The 17,775-nt window shown below is 44.3% G+C and overlaps 1 pseudogene; it reads right to left on the bottom strand.

Annotated features, from left to right (window-relative positions):
* Window positions 1-639: 639 nt before the first annotated feature.
* LOC112244805 lies at window positions 640-17,524 on the bottom strand (annotated as a pseudogene).
* Window positions 17,525-17,775: the final 251 nt, after the last annotated feature.

Genomic DNA, 17,775 nt, shown 5'->3' with positions numbered 1-17,775 from the left:
TTTGTTGTCATGATTGGAGTTGTTTCATTACAACATGAATAAGCATTGAATAGAGCCACAGACTCTTTTCAAAGACTCATGTCTCTTGTTTCCTTTACCCATACCACTTAACAGTAGGATAAGTAGAAGGCTAGATTTACATACATTTAAGATGCAGTTTGTACTGTGACGTTTTACGGTGAGTTACTGCTTTTGTCTTGTGTTTAACATGTACACGATGCCTCAAACAAAACTTCACATTAGGGGAGACTCAAGTCAGTAAAGATAATCAAAGACAAGAATCTTATCTTTCTGAAAGGACAACTCAAAAAATCTATTTGCAGAAAAGGTATTTCCCAAAGGAAAGTGTAACATTTAGGAAAGAATTAGCAGCAATTAGCCCCTTCCTGTACTTTTTCCCTACAGTTTATGAAGTCAAGAAACTTTTCGATTCAGCAATTGTCTGAATCAAGGACTTCCTCCAAAACATGGTAATTGTTCAGGGTATTCTAGGTGCGAGTCTGACCCCTGGTGGTGAAAGGATAATGCCCAGATAAATTGTCTGGTCGAACCACAAACACACACACACACACACACACACACACTAACTATTTATTGACAAATTTATACCTCAGCACAGGTCCAGATATACAGCACAGCATGAGATCATATTGGACTCTGTGATTTTGTTCATTTCTTCAACGATTTAGACAAGGCAACTTTTAGCTCCTTAGACCGACAGCATCACTGAGAGCAGATTCATCAGTGAAAGAATCCATCTGTTTGAGAGTGTTCTCCAAACCAAAACTTCCAAGTTTTAGAGCTTGATGAGTAGAAGTACACAGTACTGGCCCTGGAAAAATCATTGCAGTCAGTGTTGCAAAACAAAACCAAAAGTTATTGTATCATGTTTATTGTATTGTGGTTACAAAGATTGGAGGTGAAATCTGAACTTTAGCTAGCTTTCGTGGAGCTGCAGCTTCTCAGAAGCATGAGTATGCTACTGTATTGTGGTTAAACAAACAAACATTGATCTGCTCATGCTCACATCTGAACATTCTAACCCAGTCTCCATGACAACGGGCCCTCGGATTCTCTCTCTGATTAGTTCTGAGATCCGCACACTGTGTTTGTGACAGGAGGCTGGGCTCCAGGAGTGCTCTGGAGCGGGCTCCGTGTCGTACCCAGGGAAAGGTGCTGTTTGGGGGTAGGTGTGTGTCACCAGCCCCCCTCTGAGGTGTCCACGTCCTGAACCAGCCCTCCCTGCTGGATGACAGCTGTCGCCATGCTGATGGCCTCCTCCAATGTCTGCTGCTCCTCCAGCCACACACACACACACACACACACAAACACACACACACACACACACACACACACACACACACACACACACACACACAGTATAAGAGTGCAACTCGACAAGTTCTTAACCTCTGTGTGCATGAACTGACCTGAAAAGCAATCGGTGTGCCGTTAGCCGTGGCCAGCAGCGCCACCTGCTGGTAGTGAGCCGCCTGTCATAACACCCTCCGACGTCACTATGGCAACCTGGAGAGGAAAGACAAACCACCAGGAACATGATGATCCACTTTACAGCACAAACATTGACATGCAAGAGCAAATACTGCTTCATGCATTTAGCCTAGTGTGGGCTAAGGAGTATGTGTGTGTAACCTACCTGCTGCAGCGCCTTGGCCTCCCCTGTAACCATGGTAATGTGGCGGTGTCCCATGGCGGTCGTGTCCGTCTGCTGGGTCGGCAGGGAGATGGTTGTGCCGTCCCGCATTACCATGGTGATAGCCGTGCCAAGCGCCTGTAGGTCCTCTTCCGACAGACCCACCTGCCAGAAGAGAACCAACTGTTTTTATAATGCACTCAAGTTCGGAGAAACAGAACAGCTTGGGACTGTGGTGACAGCATGTACTAGAACTGAGCACGCGGCTATCAAAAGAATGGGAATGGAAAATGTATGCCCTTTTCTTTCTATATCACACAAGTGGAATCACTAGATAGGAAAGTAGGACTACCTGAGAGCCAATGATTCTTGGGAATCCGACCCTTCCTCTTTCTGCTCCGCCCCTTCCAGGAAGGAGACCTGTGAATGGTCGTTCATCGCTTTTGCAAAAGAGAAAATGGAGAGGCGGGTCATTAACGAATGAGGGGATTCGATTATCTGGCCCGGGTTACTCCGGTGAGAGGAGTTAGCACCGTGTTAAAAGTGATTGCATTTGTTTTGGAAGTAGGCAGCCTCCCGGTCATGAGCCAGGTGCCCCGTTCAAAGCCCGCGGCAAAGTCGGCTTAAAACAAAAGTGACGTAGCCTAGGCTAGATGGAGCACGTGGAGTAATGAGTAGGATTGTGTTCTCACATTATAGATTGTATGTTTCTGGACGACGCACCATGCTGCCTTGTTGACAACATGACCGAGCGGAGCTGATTATTGTTCAATTTGAGAAGGGAGCTCCTCCCTCACCGCTTTTCTCAGCTCACGTCACGGGCCATGGACCGTTGCACCACGGCTCAGGTTAACAGAACTCCCTCAACGCATTGAATACTGTTAAGATCTTCAAGAGGAAATGAGTTCACAGCTGGTGTTTATTATAAGAGAGTGTGTGTGTGTGTGTCTCTACATACCTTCCCTGTCCCCTGTGGCCTCAAAGTCTGTGCGTGATGCATTTGTGCATGGCCAGTGTAGAGGGCTGTACCACAGTGGTTGCAGGTGTAAGGTTTGCAGGGTGTGTGAACCACATGGTGCTTGTACAGGCTGGAGTACTCTGTAAATCGCTTCCCACAGCCAGGTACTGTACACAGGTAGGGCTTCTCTCCTAGAGGAGAGAGAGGGAGATAGAAAGAGGGAGGGAGCAGGGGAGAGAGAGAAAGAGGAGTACTTATTTCATGTGAAGTATCTAACTAAACAGTCATGTAATCGCTCACCCGTGTGTATTCTCATGTAGTATTAGTAGTGTGTGTGTGTGTTTTATCTTGGGGTGCGTCCTACCCGTGTGTATTCTCATGTGGTTCTTGTAGTTGGTGGCACTGGCGAAGCTTCGTCCACAGGAGGTTACAGGTCACATGTAGGGGCGTTCTCCTGTGTGTGTTCTGATGTGGACCTTCCTGATGTTCGAGGTGGTGAAGGAACGACCACAGCCCTCAAACGGACACTTAAATGGCTTCTCACCTGACAGAGAGATAGACAAAATGTCAGGGGAAGAGATTGAGAGAAGGAAAGAAAGATATGGGGGAAGAGCACGTACAGCCCTTGAACGGGCACTTTAATAGTGTCCCATCGAACAAGAGGGAAGGAAACAAGGAGGGAAAGACAAAAAGGAGAAAACGAGAGAGAGAAAATGAGAGGGAGCGTAAGAGGTCTACACTGAGGTGTACAAAACCTTAGGAACACCTTCCTAATATTGAGTTGCAACCCCCCTTTTGTCCTCAGAACAGCCTCAATTCGTCGGTACATGGACTCTACAAGGTGTTCCACATGGATGCTGGCCCATATTGACTCCAATGCTTCCCACAGTTGTGTCAAGTTGGCTGTCATGTTCGTGGAACCATTCCTGGACAATCCTAGCCGTGTGGCATGCTGAAAAACTCAATTTGTAGATAGATACACTGCCGCCATGAAGGGATGCACCTGATTGGAAACGATGTTCAGATATGCTGTGGCTTCACTTTTATCAAGGGGCCCAACGTGTGCCATGAAAACACACCCCACACCATCATCACTAGCCTGCAATGATGACACGCGGCATAACATATATGCAAGGACTCGTGGTTTTCGCCATACCCTAGTCCTCCCATCAGCATGAAACAGCAGGAACCGGGATTCATCAGACCAGGCAATGTTTTTCTAATTTTCCAGTGTCCAGTGTTTTCGTTCCTTAGCTCATTGCAACCACATTTTTTTTTTTTTGCTGAAGGAAGTGAAACTCAGGTCATCGACTGCCATACCCCATTCGTGTCAAGCTACAACGAGTTGTGCATTTATTTGATGGGTCTTTGGGCACCAATGTTGTACTGGACTGTCAGTTGATGAACTGTAGCCCGTCTGTTGCTCTGCACAATTCGTGTCAGCCTCCTTTGTCCTCTTTCATCAATGACCCATTTTTTCGACCACTGGCTGTTGTTTGCTAGATGTCATTTGGGTGGGTGGTGGACCATTCTTGATACACACGGTAAACTGTTGAGCGTGAAAAACCCAGCAGCGCTGCAGTTCTTGACACACTCAAACCGATGTGCCTGGCACCTACTACCAGACCCTGTTCAAAGGCACTTAGATATTTTGTCTTGCTCTGAATGGCACACATACACAATTCATGTTTCAAGGCTAAAAAAATCATTCTTTAACCGGTCTCCTCTCCTTCATCTACACTGATTGAAGTGGATATGACAGGTGACATCAATAAGAGATCATAGCTTTCACCTGGATTCATCTGGCCAGTCTATGTTACCGAAAGAGCAGGCATTCCTAATGTTTTCTACACACAGTGTAGAAGTACAGAGATATGAGGAGACTGATGGAAAGAGAAAGTGACTGAAAAAGAGGGGGGAGGGGGACTGAGGAAAGAAGTGGTGGGGGAAAGATGCAGGGTGTGTGTGTGTCCTGCTACCTGTGTGTGCGCGGACGTGTTTCTGGAGGTCCTCGGAGGTTTTGAAGGCCTTGAAGCATATGTCTTCAGGACACTTGTGTGGTTTCTCTCCAGTGTGTGTTCGCAAGGTGACACTTCAGCCCGTAACCTGTGGCGAACGCCTTTCCACACGTCAACACGTCACACCTGTATGGCCGGACAGCTGTGTGAGCCCGCTCATGCACCTGACAAGACAGGGGGCAACGTTAGTACAACATTCACATCTTGTCACGTGGTAACAAGTGTGTGGTGTTTGGTATCTTGAGGTGGCGACGCATGTGGAAAGGACTACAAACGATTACGGCTTATAAAGGGAAAGCCAGCTGTGTGGCAAACACTGATGCCCTTCTCCCAGACCAGCTAAAACACTTTTTCTGCTGACTCAGAGGTAAACAATACTGATCCTCCTAGGAGGGACCCCGGTGCGCAAAGGGACTGTGTGCTCTCGATCTCTATGGCCAACGTGAGTAAGACTTTTAAGTGTGTGAATACTCGCAAGCCAGCCGGCCCAGACGGTATCCCAGGCGGCGTCCTCAGAGCATGCCGCAGACCAGCGGGCTGGAGTGTTTACGGACATACTCAACCTCTTCCCGCCCCAGTCTGTAATCCCCACATGCTTCATGATGTCCGCCATTGTTCCGGTCTCCAAGCAAACAAAGGTAACTTGCCTAAATGACTATCGCCCTGTAGCACTGACTTCTGTCATCGTGAAGTGCTTTGAGAAGCTATTCAAGGACCACATCAGCTCCACCTTAACTGACACACTGGACCCACTACAATGTGCATACCACTCCAATAGATCCACGCACGATGCAATCGTCATTGCGCTGCACTCGGCTCTATCCCATCTGGACAAGAGGAATACCTATGTGAGAATGCTGTTCATTGACTATAGCTGAGCTTTCAACAACCATAGTTCCCTTCAAGCTCATTAAGCTCAGGCCCGGGGTCTGAACACCTCCCTCTGCAACTGGATCCTGGACTTCCTGACGGGCAGACCCCAGCTGGTGAGGGTAGGCAACAACACCGCTGCCACACTGACCCTCACTGACCCTCAAGGATGTGTGTTCAGCCCCTTCCTGTACTCACTGTACACCCACGACGACGCGAAGTTGGTGGGCCTGATTCCCGACGACGAGACAGACCCCAGGGAGGAGGTTAGAGCCCTGGAAGAGTGGTGCCAGGACAACAGCCTCTTCCTCAACGTCAGCAAAACCAAGGAGGTGATTGTGGACTACAGTAAACAGGGGGGGAGCAGGTCCCCATCTGCATCAGCGGGGCTGCAGTGGAGAGGGTCAAAAGCTTCAGCACCTCTTCAACCTTTCGGCAACTGAAGAAATTTGGCATAGCCCCTCAGCTACAGTCAGGATTGTGCTGCCAAACTGCAAGCCCAAGGGGTGGTGGATGTACGCTGTGCTGCCATCATCCAGCTGCACTGCCTCCACAGCACTTGGGTCATACCAATCTGCAGAGGTTAGAGGATGTTTGAGATCCCTTTCCTTCCATCCTTTTGAGAAGTAATACTAACTGATGTGTGAGGGACTGGACCAAAGAAAACAAGGTGACAACAACTATTGCTTTCACCAAGCCTTTCCTAGAGTAGTGAATGCAGTATCTGGCCCAGGTTTGATGTTAATATACCTTTGGGTGTGTGGTGGATGTGTGCGGTGGTCCCGTCCTCGAAGCTGAACTGCCTGGCCGTCCTCAAAGGCCAGGGGCTCTGGAGAGAGGACAGGAGAACAGCCAGCATCAGGAGCGACATGGTCTAACAGAACACAGACAAGGTTATTCACAAACCCTCCAGCAGATATGTGGTTCTGAGGGTGTAGAATGACCTTTCAGCTGTACAGTGACCTGGTGGATATAGGCTGTAGTACCGCCCCAACAATCCTGTGTAATACTGTATTACATTGTTCATATTTATGTGGCCATTGTCCTAACATCTTGCTCTGTAACAAGGATAGATAACCTAGGTCAGCTGATGTGACATTATTGCACTGATGATGACCTAGGAGTTGTGTGTGGTGGCTTGATACATCAGAGAAGAGAAAAGGTGTTGAGTGACGGGTATTAACAATCTGTGGCTGTCCTGGACCCTCAACCACTGAATATACCATATTTTATCATATTTGCATTATGTGAATGCACCTAGGTTAGGTTCAAGATGAGTCTATGGGGAGAGGAACCCGGAGATCCGACGTTAAACTGCATTGGATTCAACGTCGGGTAGAAATGAGCGTTTGGACCTCTACAAGCCAGAATGTTGAATAAAACTTCACTGGTAGTCCGTGTGGATAGTCCTTCTGCAGGCAGGCATGTGAAACAACATAACCACAGGAAAGTATCTCTAGCACCTGAAGCACAAGCAGAACCATCTAAACACGTGCACAAGCTCAACATGTACACGCGTATATGTATCATGCATTCAGAAAGTATTCAGACCCCTTTACTTTTCCCACATTTGGTTACGTTACAGCCTTATTCTAAAATGGATTCAATTGTCCCCCCCCCCTCATCTACACACAATTCCACATAATGACAAAAGCAAAAACAGGTTTAGAAATTTTTGCACATGTATTACAATGAAAAACTAAATATTACATTCACTTAAGTATTCAGGCCCTTTACTCAGTACTATGTTGAAGCACCTTTGGCAGCAATTTCAACTTCGAGTTTTCTTGGTTTTGACGTTACAAGCTTGGCACACCTGTATTTGGGGAGTTTCTCCCATTCTTCTCAGTAGATCCTCAAGCTCTGTCAGGTTGGATGGGGAGTGGTTGCTGCACAGCTATTTTCAGGTCTTTCCAGAGATGTTCGATCGGGTTCAAGTCCGGGACTTGTCCCGAAGCCACTCCTATATTGTCTTGGCTGTGTGCTTACGGTCGTTGTCCTGTTGGAAGGTGAACCTTCACCCCAGTCTGAGGTCCTGAGTGCTCAAGAGCAGGTTTTCATCAAAGATCTCTCTGTACTTTGCTCTGTTCATCTTTCGCTCGATCCTGACTAGTCTCCCAGTCACAGCAAAATATCCCCACAGCATGATGCTGCCACCACGCTTCCCTTTAGGGATGGTGCCAGGTTTCCTTCGAACGTGACACTTGGCATTCAAGCCAAGATTTCAACCTTGGTTTCATCAGACCAGAGAATCATGGTCAGAGTCCTTTAGGTGCCTTTTGGCAAACTTCAACCGGGCTGTCATGGGTCTTTCACTGAGGAGTGGCTTCCATCTGGCCACTCTATCACAAAGGTCTGATTGGTGTAGTGCTGCAGAGATGGTTGTCCTTATTGAAGGTTCTCCCATCTCCACAGAGGAACTCTGGAACTCTGTCAAAGTCACCATCGGGTTCTTGGTCAGCTCCCTGGCCAATGCCCTCCCCCAATTTCTCAGTTTGGCCAGGCAGCCAGCTCTAGGAAGAGTGTTGTTGGTTCCAGACTTCTTCCATTTAAGAATGGAGATGGAGGCCACTGTGTTCTTGGGGACCTTCAATGCTTCAGAAATGTTTAAGTACCCTTTCCCAGATCTGTGCCTCGACACAATTCCCTTGACCTCATGGCTTGTTTTTTGTTTGTTGCTGACATGCACTGTCAACTGTGGGACCTTATATAGACAGGTGTGTGCCTTTCCAAATCATGTCCAATCAAATGAATTCACCACAGGTGGACTCCAATCAAGTTGTAGAAACATCTCAAGGATGATCAATGGAAACAAGATGCACCTGAGCTCAATTTTGAGTGTCATAGCAAAGGGTCTGAAGACTATAGAAATAAGGTAGTTCTGTTTTTGTTTTCGCTTTGTCATTATGATGTATTGTGTGGAGATTGATAAGAAAAACAATACATTTAATCAATTTTAGAATAAGGCTGTAACGTAACAAAAAGTCAAGAGGTCTACTTTGAATGTACTGTATGATATACTTTATGTATTTATCTTATGCACTATAGGCACTAACAGTGCTTTGAAACGTGTCACGTAGAGTAGGCCAGATGGCTAAACTGGATAACCTAACCTCTATGAAATAAAAAGATGGCGGAACCGCAAAAGTTCTTCTGTGCAAAGGTGTTTATTTACAAGTGATTCCGGAACAGAAAATAACAGTACTGCCATCAACGTCTACCTTATGGGACAGCTTAACAACAATGCTGCCCCATCCACAGCTCAATCCAAAAAATCCCCCTTAGAGACTGGAGAGAGGCTCCTTTTGTAGGGCTAGCCCCTCCCCTCAGAACAATTAACCCTAATTAATTAATCAATTAACAATACAAACCTACATTTTCCATGAACTAAACATACTAAAGGATATACATTGCAACACGGTTTTAAACAATATCACAACATAACATTTACAACATTACATCATTACTGACAATATCTTTCAATATGCCCATATGCATTAATGAGCCATTTGGGACAGGCACTATAAAGCCAACCCAATTCCCTTAGCTCGGGTCCTTTTCCAGCATACCCAGAAGCTACAGAGATGGAGAGAGAGGAACAGAACAAACAAACAATGCGCTCATCCACAACATTGATAAGTATAATAATTATTGTATCTCTCAAATATGAACATTGACAAGTGTGAAATGCATGCACCAAGACAGAAGTTAAATTGTGTGTCGACCCACATTGTTAACTTATGGTATAATGGCGCAGGGAGGAGTGATGAATATGTGTGTGCGTTAAAGACCCAAATGCTGCCCGCGGCCAGTGACGGACTTCTACGTCACAAAACGTTTATGTAAATATACTTTCCTGTGGATATATTGTCATTCCTACCTTCAAAGGACCTACCACACAGACAACTGGTAAAGTAAGTTAAAATAGATTTTTATGTCCTGAGAGAAAGCTGTCCTGATACAATCGCTCATTTATGTCCAATGTAGAATTCAATGAAATTCAACGTCGGGATTCCAGGATAGACTAATATTTTACTGTTAATGGACATATGCCTATATGGACACATGCCTTGCGAAAGTATTCGGCCCCCTTGAACTTTGCGACCTTTAGCCACATTTCAGGCTTCAAACAAAGATATAAAACTGTATTTTATGTGAAGAATCAACAACAAGTGGGACACAATCATGAAGTGGAACGACATTTATTGGATATTTCAAACTTTTTTAATAAATCAAAAACTGAAAAATTGGGCGTGCAAAATTATTCAGCCCCCTTAAGTTAATACTTTGTAGCGCCACCTTTTGCTGCGATTACAGCTGTAAGTCGCTTGGGGTATGTCTCTATCAGTTTTGCACATCGAGAGACTGAAATCTTTTCCCATTCCTCCTTGCAAAACAGCTCGAGCTCAGTGAGGTTGGATGGAGAGCATTTGTGAACAGCAGTTTTCAGTTCTTTCCACAGATTCTCGATTGGATTCAGGTCTGGACTTTGACTTGGCCATTCTAACACCTGGATATGTTTATTTTTGAACCATTCCATTCTAGATTTTGCTTTATGTTTTGGATCATTGTCTTGTTGGAAGACAAATCTCCGTACCCGGGCTCAGGTCTTTTGCAGACTCCATCAGGTTTTCTTCCAGAATGGTCCTGTATTTGGCTCCATCCATCTTCCCATCAATTTTAACCATCTTCCCTGTCCCTGCTGAAGAAAAGCAGGCCCAAACCATGTTCCTGCCACCACCATGTTTGACAGTGGGGATGGTGTGTTCAGGGTGATGAGCTGTGTTGCTTTTACGCCAAACATAACGTTTTGCATTGTTGCCAAAAAGTTCAATTTTGGTTTCATCTGACCAGAGCACCTTCTTCCACATGTTTGGTGTGTCTCCCAGGTGGCTTGTGGCAAACTTTAAACGACACTTTTTATGGATATCTTTAAGAAATGGCTTTCTTCTTGCCACTCTTCCATAAAGGCCAGATTTGTGCAATATACGACTGATTGTTGTCCTATGGACAGAGTCTACCACCTCAGCTGTAGATCTTTGCAGTTCATCCAGAGTGATCATGGGCCTCTTGGCTGCATCTCTGATCAGTCTTCTCCTTGTATGAGCTGAAAGTTTAGAGGGACGGCCAGGTCTTGGTAGATTTGCAGTGGTCTGATACTCCTTCCATTTCAATATTATCGCTTGCACAGTGCTCCTTGGGATGTTTAAAGCTTGGGAAATCTTTTTGTATCCAAATCCGGCTTTAAACTTCTTCACAACAGTATCTCGGACCTGCCTGGTGTGTTCCTTGTTCTTCATGATGCTCTCTGCGCTTTTAACGGACCTCTGAGACTATCACAGTGCAGGTGCATTTATACGGAGACTTGATTACACACAGGTGGATTGTATTTATCATCATTAGTCATTTAGGTCAACATTGGATCATTCAGAGATCCTCACTGAACTTCTGGAGAGAGTTTGCTGCACTGAAAGTAAAGGGGCTGAATAATTTTGCAAGCCCAATTTTTCAGTTTTTGATTTGTTAAAAAAGTTTGAAATATCCAATAAATGTTGTTCCACTTCATGATTGTGTCCCACTTGTTGTTGATTCAGTTTTATAAATACAGTTTTATATCTTTATGTTTGAAGCCTGAAAAGTGGCAAAAGGTCGCAAAGTTCAAGGGGGCCGAATACTTTCGCAAGGCACTGTAGCTATCTGCTCATGTTCATGTTGACACAAGGGTTTATGGCATAAGCGGTATGCCATCATTGGGTGCATTTCCATCCGGTTGTCACTGTGCCATCATTTCCAGGTTGTCACTGTATCGGTTTAGATGGGTTCTTTTGGTAAATGAGGGATAGGTTTGCGAATGGCTGAATGAATTATTCTGCAGCAGAACTGGTCAGGCCACACAGCTATCTTTCATTTTAGTAAATTATTGGGAATAATATTTGTTGTACATCATAGTAGGTGTAACAATATGCCATGAAGTCTAAAAGGTAGCTTGTCAAGAAGGGATGTGGACTCAAAATAGTCAATTTAAACTGGTTCACAAACTAGGGGTCGAGTGACAACTAAGTAGCTAGCTAACAAGTAAGTAAGCTAAGGTCATCATTACACTGAATGGCAAGTTTACCTAGCTAGCAACTGGCAGGCTATTGATGCTATGGCTAGCTTCAAGAAGCACATTTTCTTCACCGTTGTTGTTACAACTAGTTAAAAATCACATAACACCAATGACATCAGCAATCGTTGAATTGCTAGCCCCCTAACCTTGACTACGTTTGCAATGTCTTTTGACATGTAGCTAACTACTGTAACTAAAGCGCACGCGAAAGTCTAAATACAACCATTACAACACCTTTGAGCTCGAATCAGACATTTGTGACGCAACATGGTTACTCCCGTCGGAAACACCGATAATCGATCCCTAACAAAGCGTTTTCTTTATCTTAATATTTGACCTCAAACTCAAAAGAAATCCAGAAATTCACAAGCCCTTCTTTATTTCCCTCTTCCTATCCTCCATTTTCCTATCCCATCTCTCCCTCGGCTTGACAAGTTGCAACGCAAGCTGGGATGCTCACCTCCAGCAGAACGCTAGGCACCAAATAAGCACCAGGGAACCTGAATGGTATGAAAACGAGTTGGGTCACAACACTGATCTATAATCTGTTGTTATGGTGACTTGATAGGCTCAGTGGCGATTTTAGCATGTAAATCTTGGTGGGGCGAAGAAAAAAAGGAAAGTGGAATGCATGCCAGCAATGCCACTACACAACACTAAACAATATACTAATTGCACTATAACAGTGACAAACGGTGCCCACAAACTGTTAGGGCCTACATAAAGCTGTCCCAACATCTTACCACTGCTACACCTGGCTATCAGCGGAGCGTTGTCTGGCAGCGAAACAGTTCATTCAGCCTCATTTACTGTCTTTATAAAAACATGGCTGACTTGCTTAAACAACCTCTTTGGGATAGGCGTGCCACTAGCGCCCCACCTTGACAACATCCGGTGAAATTGCAGAGCACCAAATTCAAAATATAAAATTCGTAATATTAAACATTCATGAAAATACAAGTGTCTTACATAGTTTTAAAGCTTAACGTCTTGTTAATCCAGCCTCTTTGTTAGATTTCAAAAAGGCTTTACGGCGAAAGCATACCATGCGATTATCTGAGGACAGCGCCCCGCATACAAAAGCATTAAACATTTTCCAAACAAGCAGATGTCACAAAAGTCAGAAATAGCTATAAAATAAATAACTTCCCTTTGAAGATCTTCCTCCGTCTGCAATCCCAAGGGTCCCAGCTACATAACAAATGGTCCCTTTGTTCGATAAAGTCCTTCTTTATATCCCAAAAAAGTCAGTTTAGTTGGCACGCTTGATTCAGTAATCCACCGATTTCCGTCATTCAAAATGCATACAAATGAATCTCAAGAGTGACCAATAAACCTTTTCCAAACAAGTCAAATAACATTTATAATCAATCCTCAGGTACTCTAATATGTAAATAAACACGCGCAACAATATTAGTCAAAATGGGAGCCACCTAGGAAAACTACAAATTATAGTTCATTTTTCAAAAAATAAGCCTGAAACTCTTTCTAAAGACTGTTGACATCTACTGGAAGCCCAAGGAACTGCAATCTGGGAGGTATTCCATTGATATTCCCAAAGACAGCCATTTCAATGAGTGGTGAGCTCAACAACAACAAAAAATTCCGGATGGATTCTCCTCGGGTTTTCACCTGCCATATCAGTTCTGTTATACTCACAGACAGATTATTTTAACAGTTTTGGAAACTTTAGAGTGTTTTCTATTCAATACTACCAATTGTATGCATATCCTAGCTTCTAGACCTGAGTAAAAGGCAGTTTACTTTGGGCACCTCAGTCATCCAAACTTCTGAATACTGCACAAATGTGGTTTCTACTGACAATTGAGATGTACAAACTATTGAATAAGGGGACGACAAGCAGATAAGAGGCAATCCGTAATTTGGTTTAAGACAATGAGCGAGCTAGGACAGGCATAATGTTAGTCAATATAACTATTTGTTTAACACTTTTGAAATGTACAGCGACAGAATTCAGAACATGGGCGTTCTTACAGTGCTCTCCCTGTACACCAAGTTAGAACTGTAGGATAAATAAATGGGACATATTAAGCAGACAATGAAAGCTCTTACAATATTCAATGATTACATTTCTCTAAAACAGGTTATAGTCTACAGTAGAACAGTCAGAACAGTAGGTGAAATTATGAGGGGTAAATAGACCAAATTACTGGGGTGAGGCACATGGACTAACACCTTACTACACAACATTCACTTAGTATTACTTTCTTAGCTACAGTATACATATCTCCCTTGCATGTTACAGCATTTATGAAGCAGCATACAGTAAATTTTTGGACTCACATTGTTGTGCTTGGCTCATTTGAACAGGAAGGTGGTGCGGAGGTCCTCATCATTTTAAACTTGGAAAAGAGCCCCTTAATCCCAGATTTGGGACCACTGTCAGATTCCTTCCAAACCACTTATTGAATTTGCAATTTTCCAACTTGTGTTATGTTTGTCCACCGATGCATTTTATCTATAATTTATCTTCATATGACAATGATTAAAACGGATTTCTCAGTAGATTGTCGACTTGATTCATGATGACTGCTAGCTAAAATTTTTAAAGTATGACGTTGACATGATCAGTTCAATCAAAGCTACTGTAGATATAATGTGATTTGACATAATTTTATCTGTGGCAAATGACCTCTGAACCTTCTTGGATGGGCACTTCTGTGGCAGCAGCTGAAGGGCTAGAACTTTCAATGTCTCCTCTTACATTTGTCAGTGACGTAAAGTACCCATGAGTGACAGAAAATTGAGCCAATCACAGCTCAACGCTCCGTATTTTCTGCTGGCTTGCCCAACCACCACAGAAAGCACTGAGCTTGGCTAACACACCTGCATTTAGGAGCTGCCAAAAAATAAACAATGTTTGTACACGGCTTTATTAACTCAATGATATATATCGTTTGATATGTTACACATATTAATGCCAAAATAACATGCAAAACAGGAAAGCCCCCCTTAAAAAAAAAAAAAACCAACAGGTGGGGCTCTGCCCTGAATGATGGGTTGCCTCTGGATAGGCTAGGGGTTGATACAGGGGTGGGAAGGACTGGTTCTATATATTTTTTTAAGGATCAACTCCGTGACTTTCAACATGGCACAATCATTGAATGCCACATTTTCCAACAAGTCAGTTTGTGAAATTTCTGCCCTGCTCGAGCTGCCCCGGTCGACTTTGTGTGCCCGACCTCACTAATGCTGTTGTGGCTGAATGGAAGCAAGTCCCTGCAGAAATGTCCCAACATGTATTGGAAAGCCTTCCCAGAAGAGTGGAGGCTGTTATAGCAGCAAAAGGTGGGCCAACTCCATATTAATGCCCATGATTTTGGAATGAGATGTTCGACAAGCAGATGTCCACATACTTTTGGTCATGTAGTGCATTTCAAGGACGGGCAACTTCAGTCTTCGGGGGCTGGAGAGGTATCTCACTTTTTCCCCATCTGTAGCAAACACAGCCTACTAAACAAATTACATTCTAAACTGAAGATCATGATTAGTTTCAGTTTCAAGTTGTATTAGTCGTATGTACGGGATACGCATGGTATACATCGTCCAACGAAATGCTTACTTGCAGCTAAGTAACGTCACGCCAGGCTAAGCCTACATGAAACACAGCCCTTCAAGTGTTTCTAAAAACCCTTATGGGAAAAATGAATGGTAGAAAAACTATTGGACCCATTTCCCTGTTTGACCGCTAGGTTTTATGGGAATTATGATTTTTGTTGTTGTTGTTGATTATTGGAGTCAGGTGTGTTAGCTGGGGCTGGGGCCAAAGTATGACACCAATCAGGCCCCCGAGGACTGGAGTTGACCATCAATTACATATTTAGATCCGTGTGTAAAAATAATCACATTTATTTCTGGAAAATATGTAGCTATATAGGAAAAATCCCTGAATGATTCTAGTATGCATAGAAAAGCAAAGGCTAGCTTTTTCAAACAGAAATTTGCATCCTGTAGCAAACTCCAAAACATCCTGGGACAGTAAAGTCAATGGAGAATAAGAGCACCTCCTCCCAGCTGCCCACTGCACTGAGGCTAGCAAACACTGTCACCACCGATAAATCTACGATAAATCAAGATTTTCAATAAGCATTTTCAACAAGCGGCTGGCCATGCTGACCCCCACAGCAACTTGCCCAAGCGTCCCCCATTTCTCCTTCACCCAAATACAGATTGCTCATGTTCTGAAAAAGCTACAGAATCTGGACCCCTACAAATCAGCTGGGCTAGACAATCTGGACCCTCTCGTTCTACAATTATCTGCCGAAACTGTTGCAACCCTTATTACCAACTTGTTCAAACGCTCTTTCGCATCGTCTGAGATTCCTAAAGATTGGAAAGCTGCCATGGTCATACCCCTCTTCAAAGGGGGAGACACTCTAGACCCAAACTGTTACAGACCTATATCCATCCTGCCCTCCCTTTCTAAAGTCTTCGGAAGCCAAGTTAACAGATCACCGACCATTTCGAATCCCACCGTACCTTCTCCGCTATGCAATTTGGTTTCCGAGCTGGTCATGGGTGCACCTCAGCCACGCTCAAGGTCCTAAACAATATCCTAACCGCCATCGATAAAAGACAATACTGTGCAGCCTTATTCATCGACCTGGCCAAGGCTTTCGACCCTGTCAATCACCGCATTCTTATTGGCAGACTCAACAGCCTTGGTTTCTCAAATGAATGCCTCACCTGGTTCACCAACTACTTCTCAGATAGAGTTCACTGTTGTTCGGGCTTCTGTCAGTCTCTATGGGGGTGCCACAGGGTTCAATTCTGGGGCTATTTTCTCTGTATACATCAATGATGTCATTCTTGCTACTGGTGATTCTCTGATCTACCTCTACGCAGACGACACCATTCTGTATACTTCTGGCCCTTCTTTGGGCACTGTGTTAACAAACCTCCAAACGAGCTTCAATGCCATACAACACTCCTTCCGTGGCCTCCAACTGCTCTTAAGTGCAAGTAAAACTAAATGCATGCTCTTCAACCGATCGCTGCCCGCCCGTCTAGCATCCCTACTCTGGACGGTTCTGACTTAGAATATGTGGACAACTACAAATACCTAGGTGTCTGGTTAGACTGTAAACTCTCCTTCCAGACTCACATTAAGCATCTCACATTTCCAATCCAAAATTAGAATCGGCTTCCTATTTCGCAACAAAGCCTCCTTTACTCATGCTGCCAAACTACCCTCGTAAAACTGACTATCCTACCGATCCTCGACTTTGGCGATGTCATTTACAAAATAGCCTCAAACACTCTACTCAGCAAATTGGATGTCATCTATCATAGTGCCATCAGTTTAGTCACCAAAGCCCCATATACCACCCACCACTGCGACCTGTATGCTCTCGTTGGCTGGCCCTCAATTCCTATTCGTCGCAAAACCCACTGGCTCCAGGTCATTTATAAGTCTTTGCTAGGTAAATCACCGCTTTATCGCAGCTCACTGATCACCATAGCAGCACCCACCCGTAGCACATGCTCCAGCAGGTATTTTTCACTGGTCATTCCCAAAGCCAACTCCTCCTTTGGATGCCTTTCCATCCAGTTCTCTGCTGCCAATGACTGGAACGAATTGCAAAAATCACTGAAGCTGGAGACTTATATCACCCTCACTAACTTTAAGCATCAGCTGTAAGAGCAGCTTACCGATCATTGCACCTGTACACAGCCCATCTGTAAACAACCCAACTACCTCATCCCCATATTATTCTTTTTTTTTTTGCTCCTTTGCACCCCAGTATCTCTACTTGCACATTCATTTTCTGCACATCTATCACTCCAGTGTTAATGCTAAATTGTAATTATTTTGCCACTATGGCCTATTTATTGCCTTACCTCTTTATTGCCTTACCCTCCTTAGGAGGGGGCAGTTTTCGCAACAGCTCCATAAATTCCTGGCAAAGGCCCTCTTCTCCCTTGCAACATGCAGTATGGAGAGTGTCACAGTAAGACAAAGGGACTCTCCCGCCAAATACTCCTACCTCCCGAATTGGAGAATTAAACATTATTCCTAATTTAGAGAATGTGGAAATGGTCAGTGGAGAAGCCAGCTACGACCCGGTCTGTTTTGTTTCATGTTTGTGACCTCATGAAATACAACACAGCCACATTACCCTAACTCTGTTTAGACAGGTTCCTC

This window comes from Oncorhynchus tshawytscha, linkage group LG02 (assembly GCF_018296145.1).
Source record: "Oncorhynchus tshawytscha isolate Ot180627B linkage group LG02, Otsh_v2.0, whole genome shotgun sequence".
NCBI classification, from domain to species: domain Eukaryota; kingdom Metazoa; phylum Chordata; class Actinopteri; order Salmoniformes; family Salmonidae; genus Oncorhynchus; species Oncorhynchus tshawytscha.
The sequence above is the reverse complement of the archived record's forward strand: the minus strand, read 5'-3'. Positions and strand labels throughout refer to the sequence as shown.